The sequence below is a fragment of the Lipotes vexillifer genome, unplaced genomic scaffold, assembly GCF_000442215.2.
Source record: "Lipotes vexillifer unplaced genomic scaffold, Lipotes_vexillifer_v1.1 scaffold35, whole genome shotgun sequence".
NCBI lineage: Eukaryota > Metazoa > Chordata > Mammalia > Artiodactyla > Lipotidae > Lipotes > Lipotes vexillifer.
Window position 1 is genome coordinate 1131667 of NW_006780561.1, and position 9854 is coordinate 1141520.

Below are 9854 nucleotides of genomic sequence, written 5' to 3' on the forward strand. Positions count from 1 at the left end.
GAAGAGGGTCTGTGATGAGCATTATTAGAAACATGAAACTTCTTATAGTTTCAGGAAAAGGACAAAGCACAATGACAGTTCTGAGCCTGTAAGCCAAAGACCAAACCATTTGTTGAGGAAAGAAGTGAGAAGTACGTAAAAATATCATGACTTTCATCTACCTATCTTCTATTTCTAGCTGTTTCCCAGAAGACTACTGGACTCAGCAAACCAGAAAATAAATCCTGTGATTTGCACCAAAGGAAGAATAATCTAGGACTGTTTGCAGTCCTAGTATCTCATATTCCTTGAAACCATGATGCTCTCCTCTAAGGCTGGGGGCCCTTGATGATCAGCCCTTTCTTCTCACAAATATCCCCTTGCCCTCCCAGGACAAATGAGATTCTGTGTTTAAGTTCTCTGATGATTTGCATATACAGGCATGAATCCCTTATGGGCTAGCACCACATGACTCATGCAAAGAATGAGCATCACTGAAAGGGTCAGTTGATTTTTAATTATTTTGGACCCATGGATAACAGGAGCTCAGGAATTCAATCCCCCACCCCCCATCTGTGGACTGTTGAATGAGGGGTTTCAAAAGACTTAGTCATCCACACACAAGCAGATGTCAGCTGGAAGCTTGCATGCTGCTTTTCATTTGGGATGGGGTGGGATGTGAGAAGCAATCCAGTTCTGCATACTATCGAATTTTTCTTCTGGTTTTTATTCTCAGATCCAAAACCAATTTTTTGAGAGGAGAATTTTTGGCTGTCTTATGACTAAAGATACTGTTGTAATATTTTCTTGGTATCTCCTGAAATAAGCTGCGTTTCACCACCCATGATACATTTCTTATTTTAAAAGATTAGATTTTGGGAAGCAAGTCATTAGGTAGAAGGCTGGTGAAGGGAACTTTAATCTCATTCATAGTAACTCTGCAAAGAAAGGAGCAACAGTGAGATAGAGACACCTTTAATCTTACACCCACTCCAGTGATTAGACAGCCTCTTTGTAGGTAATTTGTTCTTACAAAGTCTTCAGGAGCCAGAGAGTAAAAATGAAGATGGGCCAAGCTTGGTGAAACACAAACATTACTGCCTCTATTGGCCCCTGAAGGGCAGGAACTATGGCTCTTTTCTTTAGACTGCTCAGCCTAACTCCAAGAAAGCACACCATAAATGTTCAGACTCTTCCCTTTAGTGTGTGAATAACAGATTTTTGGGGAAGGACACAAGAAAGAGAATTAGTCGAGTATATCCTTTGAACAGGATTTCATTTAACTTGATACCTAGAATGTAAAAAAAAAAAAAAATCATAGAACAATCAAGTTAGATGAAATCTTGAAGTATGCCATGTCTTGCTTTATAGATAAAGAAACAAAGATTCAGGGATTCTACTGCACCTGGTGGGTGGAGGGGAGGCAATAGTAAAGGACTTAGAGTTGACAAATCTGAGTTTGAATCCTGCTTCTGATTATTCTATTAGTTTTGAGGACTTGGGCACCACAATTAGCTTTTTCTAGGGCTTATTATTCCCATATAGAAAATGTGGAAAATAAAGACTTGTTTTGCTTACCTATAGAGCATTGTTTTGAGGACTGTGCTGGCTAATTTTATGTGCCAACTTGGCTAGGCTGTGGTGCCCAGCTGTTGCATCCAACAGCAGTCTGGAACTTGTGAAGGTATTTTTTAGGTGTGGTTAATGTTTAAATCAGTAGACTTTGAGTAAAGCAGATTATCCTCCATCACGTGGGTGGGCCTTGTCCAATCAGTTGAAGGTCTTAAGATGACGACAAGTTTTCCAAAGAAGAAGCAATTCTGCCTCGAGACTGTCATACGGAAACCTTGCCTGAGTTTCCAGTCTGCCTGGCCTGCTCTGTGGAATTTTTTTTTTTTTTTATTTAAGATTTGGGTTTTTTAAAAAGCCATTGCTTTTATTTATTTATTTTTAAAATTTTAATTAATTAATTTATTGTTTTGGCTGCGTTGGGTCTTCGTTGCTGCGTGCGGGCTTTCTCTAGTTGCGGCGAGCGGGGGCTACTCTCTGTTGTGGTGCGCGGGCTTCTCATTGCGGTGGCTTCTCTTGTTGCAGAGCACAGGCTCTAGGTATGCGAGCTGAGTAGTTGTGGCTCGTGGGCTCTAGAGCGCAGGCTCAGTTATTATGGCGCATGGGCTTAGTTGCTCCACAGCATGTGGGATCCACGGATTCAGGGATTGAATCCATGTCCCCTGCATTGGCAGTCAGATTCTTAACTACTGCGCCACCAGGGAAGTCCTGCTGTGTGGAATTTGAACTCAAGATGGAAATACCAACTCTTAACTTGAATTTTCAGCCTGCTGTCTTGCCCTGTGGATTTCAGACTTGCCAGTCCTCACAATTGTGTGAGGCCGCTCCTTGATGTCTGTCTGTCTATATATATATATAAATACACACACATACCTATATATGCATTTACATATATAGGGTTGGCCAAGAAGTTTGTTCAGATTTTGTGTAAGATGTTATGGAAAAATCTGAGTATATATATATATATATATATATATATGTATGTATTCTATTCTCAGATTCTTTTCCATTATAGGTTATTACAAGATATTGAATATAGTTCCCTGTGCTATACAGTAGGTCCTTGTTGGTTACGTATTTTATATATAGTAGTGTAATATATATGTATGTATTCTATTGGTTCTATTTCTCTGAAGAATTCTAATACGAGAACAAATAAAATACATGATAGCACTTTGCAAGCTGTAGAGTGCTAAAAAATGTTAATTATTTTTACTTATTTATTCATTTATTTATTTGGCCACGCCACATGGCATGCGGGATCTTAGTTCCCCTACAAGGGCTCAAACCCGTGCCCCCTGCAGTGGGTGCGCAGTGTCTTAACCACTGGACTGCCAGGGAATTCCCCCCAAATGTTAATTGTTATAATTATTCGAGAACTTCCCAAATCATACATCTATTCCTGTTGAGCCGTAAGAAGTTCCTCATTCTTTGTGTGACTCCAATGCCTAGATGGTGGTCCTTTTGACATCCTACAAAGAGAGTGTATTCATGTGCATGGCATAAGTTGGAGGGCCATAAGGAAAGACAGTTTTATTACTTGGTGCAAAATGAATCAAGAAGAATTCCCTAAGTTGGACTTTTCTTAACAGCTGCCAAGCTCCTAAGATGCCACATCTTCCATTTATCTGAGCTGAGTGAACTCAGGGAAGGTGAGCAAGTGGAAAATAAAGGTCAACAAATATTACTCTCGAAAACCACATAAGGGGTTTGTTAATTATGTGCCAGTGGGACTCATCCTCAATGTGGGTGGGGAATCAGTAAGTGATTCAAATTTTGAGACCCTTGTAAAGACCGTTATGCTTTCATGTGTTTTTCAGCTGGTTTCATCTTTCCATTCCTTTTTACTCATGCTTGGTGGTTGAACTGGCTTGAATTCCCCCTTCCAGCCAGGCTGGGACCCTCACTGCTTCCTGGGCATGTCATTCCTTTTCATCCCATCAGGCACTGCCTCCTCCATTGTCCTCTATCTGCCCCAATCCTGCCACTTCTCCAGGAAGCCCTCCCTTGCACTCCAGATGACACTGGCGTCTCTCCTCCGAATGCCTGTAGCCTCTATTTCTTGGGTTACCAAATGCACAGAAGGTGTCACGCACACTTCTTGCAGTTACTCACGTGGTCTCCCTTTGCAGCCTTGCCTGCACTCAGAGAGCTGCCTCCTTGCAAGATTGCCAGATTTAGGAAATAAAGATACAGGATGCCCAGTTAAGTCTGAATCAAATTTTTGTATGAGACAACAAAGTATTTGTTGTTTATAAGAAATTCACTAGGCATTCTGTATTGGATCTGGCAACCTTACCTTCTTGGAAATGTTGATCCAGGGGGCAATCCTTGCTCCAGGCTGGCCCATTGGCTTCTCTTCCTCTTGCAAATCTGAAGTTTGAACTGAGAGGCTTGGAGATTAGGAGTTGCTTGGATGGAGTCACATTAATGGCGGTGTCCCAGAAGAAGGAGCGACAAAGCCCCTCGATTTCTGCCTTGGAACAGTTCCTTCCAATAAGCTGTCTCTCCCCAGCCCTGTATTAGCTTCAGTTGGCCAGAGTTTTGATCTGTTACACCCATAAAACCTTACAACCTTCTTAACTAATCATTTGACAGTTTCACAGAAGATAGTTTTGTTTCTCAAACAGGATTTTCAAATTATGGAAGGGAATGACTACCTATTTTCTATAGGTAGAAACAGAGCAGACACTTCGCAAATCTGTTTTAAATAAATGAATAACCAAAAAAAGGGCCTGGAGGAAAGGGGAATAGACCTTGAAGAAACCAAATATTTTCTAATAATTACCCAAGAAGAATAAGATAGGTTCCTAGTCATTTTCTCTTGCTTCCACATGGTCCAAAGTCAGCCAAAAAGCTTTAACCAGCAACAGACTTTTTTAACGACAGAAATTCATATTACAAATATCCCATTTTGTGATAACAGACCAACTTTACAACTTCAGCAAAATAATCATTTCCTAGTTTAAGCTCTGTAATTTTATTAATCCTTTCTGGTTTTTTTTCATTATGTTGAGCAGATTGCTTTAAAAAAATTATTTTTACCTTATTCTTTGAGAAGCCTGCTTTTGACTGTATATCAGCTTTCAGCTTCACCTTCACAGAAGGGTACATTTTCTTTAAAAAAGTGTATTCATTTTATATCACTTTTTTTTTTTTTGCTGAGTATGACTTGGAGTCTCAGTTAATCCAACCAGTGAATAAAGTGAGAGTTCTTTGTATAGATATGGGTGGATTCAGGTTTGTGCAATAAATGTTAAGCCTCTGAGAAGAATTAATAGTGTAGGTTAACTATTAAAAAGTACATACATACACCTATACTTCAATAAAAAAGAATATGAAACACACACACACACACACACACACACACACACACACACATCGCTGTTCCATGTAACCAAAAGTAAAACATCAGAGGAAAGTCACCAAAAAACTTCTTAAAAGCATAAACTTACAAGTGTTGCATTTAATATTTATTTACAAGTATAATTTGTTAAAATACTATGCCTATATAAATAAATCTCTTACATGTGTGAAGACCTAAAACAAAATAAGAAAATGAAAAGAAGCTTCCCTCTCTCTTTTCCTTCTTATTCTCCTTCAATTTTCTAGTTCTTTGAAAAGATAATTCATGAAAACCTGAGGGAGAAAAAACAGATTTTGAACACAGAGTATTTTGAACAGTGGAGTATTTACAGCTCTATCATCCTTCTTTTTCCTATTGGAAAAATGTTCCTTGCTCTCAGGACAATTCTAATCATAAATCTTTTTGTGAGGGAGGCCTTAAAGGATGGGTAGAAATTTCCACACAGAAAAGGGGTTAATGGGCACAATAGGCTGACCTCTCAGGATAAGTGAAGCTTCAAAGCCCAGACTATGTGGTTTGCTCAGAAAGTTCCAAGTAATTTTGTTTGACTGGGGTCCTCCATAGGAGTCCCTGGTGATTTCAGGGCTGCTGCATATAAGGGTATAGGCTGTGCACTGGTCCACTCCAGAGGGCACCAATAAAGAGATTAGAATGTGAACGATGCCTCTGTCATTTGTGCAGTAAACAACTTTCACAAGCTTGCGACAGCCCTGGTTTCTGGGACCCAAGGAGTCTGGTGTGACTGAGGCAGGCAGAGGAACAGAGCTGAGCGGGGGTGGGGCGCTTCTGGGAAGTTAGGCAATGGACCAGTCCTGAAGGCTGCTGGATGCATTAATGGAGAGTTTGGTGGGTTTTCCTCAAAGTGTGGTCCCTGGACCAGAAGCATCAACAATGTGTAGTAACTTGTGAGAAATGCAAATTCCCAGGCCTCATTCCATATATATTGAATCGGAAGCTCTGGAGAGAGGCCCAGCTACCTGTGTTTTCACAAGCCCTCTAGGTCACTCTGATGCTCGCTAAAGCTTGAGGACACTGCTGTCAGGAGGAGAAGCCACAGACATTTTAAACAAGGGAATGACATGTTCAGATGTGCATTTAGAAGAGCACAAACTAGGATGTGTGGGACAGACAGGGGTAGGGGTGCAAATGAAGACAAGAAGAGAAGTTTCCATTGCAAGGACAGTAGGAAAGGGCAAGAAGGGAATAGGTTATAAAAATATTCACAGTCGGCCCTCTGTATCCACGGGTCCTGCATCCCCGATAGGGAGGGCCGGCTGTACTATACACCATTTTACATAAGGGACTGGCGCATCCAAGGATTTTGGTATCCCTGGGTGTCCTGGAATCAATCCCCCGCAGAGGCCGAGGGACCACTCTATAAGCTGGAATTTCAACCTTACTTGCTGTGCAGATGGGAACTCTAGGACTCTGCCATGTTTATGACTAAGTTTATCAGGGAGACTGAGTAGCCTCGACAGACCTCCATTATGATCTTACACAGGTAGAAACTCTGAGTGGTCCTTGACTTAAATAAATCATCATTTGTCTTTGAAAATGATATTTCCTCATATTAAAGAATTCCAATAAGAACTTTAGGTTTTTTGGTTTTTTGTGTGTGTGTGTGCGGTATGCGGGCCTCTCACTGCTGTGGCCTCTCCCGTTGTGGAGCACAGGCTCTGGACGCACAGGCTCAGCGGCCATGGCTCACGGGCCCAGCGGCTCCACGGCATGTGGGATCTTCCCGGACCTGGGCACAAACCCGCGTCCCCTGCATCGGCAGGTGGACTCTCAACCACTGTGCCACCAGGGAAGCTCAGAACTTTAGGTTTTGAAATAGAAACAGACAAATTTTTCTCTTAAACACCAGTTTCTTGGTACATGAAAACATTATGAGACACACACTACATTATTTGCCAGAACTATTTTCTTTTATAAAATTTGACCCTAAGTGTACATTCTGAAATCACACAGGGCAAAAACTAGTTTAAGAACCCATTTATGGGGGCTTTCCTGGTGGCTCAGTGGTTAAAAATCCACCTGCCAATGCAGGGGACACGGGTTCGAGCCCTGGTCTGGGAAGATCCCACATGCCGCGGAGCAACTAAGCCCGTGCACCACAACTACCGAGCCCACGTGCCACAACTACTGAGCCCGCGTGCCTAGAGCCCATGCTCTGCAACAAGAGACGCCACCGCCATGAGAAGCCCTTCCACCACAATGAAGAGTAGCCCCCACTCGCCGCAACTAGAGAAAGCCCACGCGCAGCAAGAAAGACCCAATGCAGCCAAAAATAAAATAAATAAATTTATAAAAAGCCATTCACTTTATTTAAGAAAAAAGAAGCATGCTCATTTGTTGAATTATTTCTCACCCGCTCCAACTTCCAATTTCTGCAAGGAAGTCTACATTTACAGAATTAAAGTGCCATTAAAAACTGGCTGTGTTCCTTGGACACCTAGTCGGCCTCATCAATCACCATTAACAGGGAATTGCAAGGATTTATTTCCACCATTAGCTCCATATCTAAAGACTGTCACAGCAGCTTCAAAGAAAGAAAACAACAAAAGCTGTAATGCAATCATTATTTTTCCTTTTAATGAATCTCTGTAGCAAACCTCTTCTAGAAAGTAGTTTTGGGGTCAATATCATTAAGACGACGTTATGGAATGCCAGAAAACAGAAGACTTACGAGGGTCATGCTGAAACGAAGCCGCTCTGCCAAGGGGAAGGTTAGATGGGAGCCAAATCCAGCTGTGACTGCAGAGAACTTGCGGGGTTCACCTGATACCTGCTCCTGGGGGCAGGCTGCTGTGCTGTCCCTGGGCCAGTGGGCAGCAGCAGCTCACGGATGCTTCTGTTGCATGGATGACAGGTGTTCTTCACGGCCTGAAGCCAAGCATCACAAACAAGGGCCTTGAATGGATTTCTGTTTGGCTTGTTTTGACAGCAACCACTGGAGACCCATGATTTAAATGGGCTCAAGCACGTCTGTTCTTATTAGGGATTAAGGAGGTGTTTAATTGGGCAGAGAGGTCCTGCTGTTTATAGCTGTCGGATGTGGACATTTTCTACAATCACATAGACTCATTCTGTTATCTGTATAGAGTCCTTCCTGGGTTCTATCATGAAGGCTACTTAAGAGCTTATCAATCAAAATGTGGTCCACGAATCAGCAGCATCACCTTGGAGATTATTGGAAATGCAGAATCTCAGGCTCCATCCAAAAGGCCCACTGAATCAGAACTTATTTTCACAAGATTCCCAAGTGATTCATATGCACATTTAAGTTTGAGAAGCTCTGACCTCAGACACAAATCCATACAATTAAATTAAAAAAAAAAATCAGTTTAGGAGGCTCTTCTGTAGATTTTTAACCAGTGGATCTCAGTTTTGGAAGCAGGGGTGTGTTGTTAGGCCTTGTGGGGCTTTTCAGCACTGTTCAGAGATTCTAGGGTCGTGGATGTAGTTAGCTAGAAAAAAGCTTCACAGATGATGGGGAAGTGGTCTCTACTCCCGCCCAGACCTCTTCACCCAGACTTCCTTGCTCTCCCAGTCACTACTTTAAACACTTTCGCATACTCGGCAGTAGAAAGAATGCTGGGTGAAGGGTCAGATCACGTGACCTTCCTCCCGGGTCTGCATTACAAAATTAACTGCATGACCTGAGTCAAGACATGGAGCCTCAATTTCTCGAGGTATAGACTGGGGCGAATCATGACAAGTTCATTTACATTACTAGGTTGTAGTGATGAGGAAATTACATAATGCACGTGAAAGTGTTTTGGAAGTTATAAAGTTCTATAGAAACGCCAATATTTTTATGATCTAAGTGCATTTAAAAAACATGGACTGTAGAGTTTGAGGCAGAATTATTAACTAGTATATAATGTTAGAGGTAGAATAACTTTATTCTTTTTAAAAATTTTTTTATTGGAGTATAGTTGATTTACAATGTTGTGTTAGTTTCAGGTATACAGGAAAGTGAATCAGTTATGCATATACATATATCCACTCTTTTTTGTTTTTTTTTTTTTTGAAGGTTCAACTTTTTTTTTTTTTTTGGCTGTGTTGGGTCTTCATTTCTGTGTGAGGGCTTTCTCCAGTTGTGGCGAGCAGGGGCCACTCTTCATCGCGGTGTGTGGGCCTCTCACTGTCCCGGCCTCTCCGGTTGCAGAGCACAGGCTCTAGACGTGCAGGCTCAGTAGTTGTGGCTCACGAGAATAAATTTATTCTTACAATTTCTTGTTTGAAGTTAGCACATTCTTTCCTATGAAATTGCCATTTAGCCCATGTCTGTAGATGTTGCTGACTGGTAAGTTTGATATTGATAAATATCTAGTCCTTTGGAAAAGTCAGCATACCAGGTTGATCGTGTCCCCTGAAAGTTCATGTATACCCAGAACCTCAGAATATGAGCTTATTTGGAAACAGTCTTTGCAAATGTAATTAGTTAAGATCGGGTCATATGCAACTAGGGTGGACCCTCAATCCAATAGCTGGTGTCCTTAGAAGAAATCCAGAGAGACACACACAGAGGGAAGATGACCATGTGACAACAGAGGCGGAGATTGAGTGGTGCAGCTATATAAGGCAATGAATTCCAACAACTGATAGCAGCCATCAAAAGCTAGGGAGAGGCAAGGAAGGATTCCTCTTTAGAGCCTTCAGACACCTTGATTTCAGACTTCTAGCCTCCAGAACTATAAGAGAATAAACTTCTGCTGTTTTTGGTCACCCAGTTTGTGGTAGTTTGTTACAGAAGCCCTAGGAAATTAATACAATTTGGTTGTATTATTCAATGAAAGGGTCCGGTCTTTAATGAGAGGCAGAGTTGAGAACACTCAAGGAGCCATAACATAGATTCCCTTCAAAAGTGAATTTAATGTTATTTGCAAAGGAGAGGGAACGTCATAGGGGTTTGGAATCCTAGTCAGCAGGA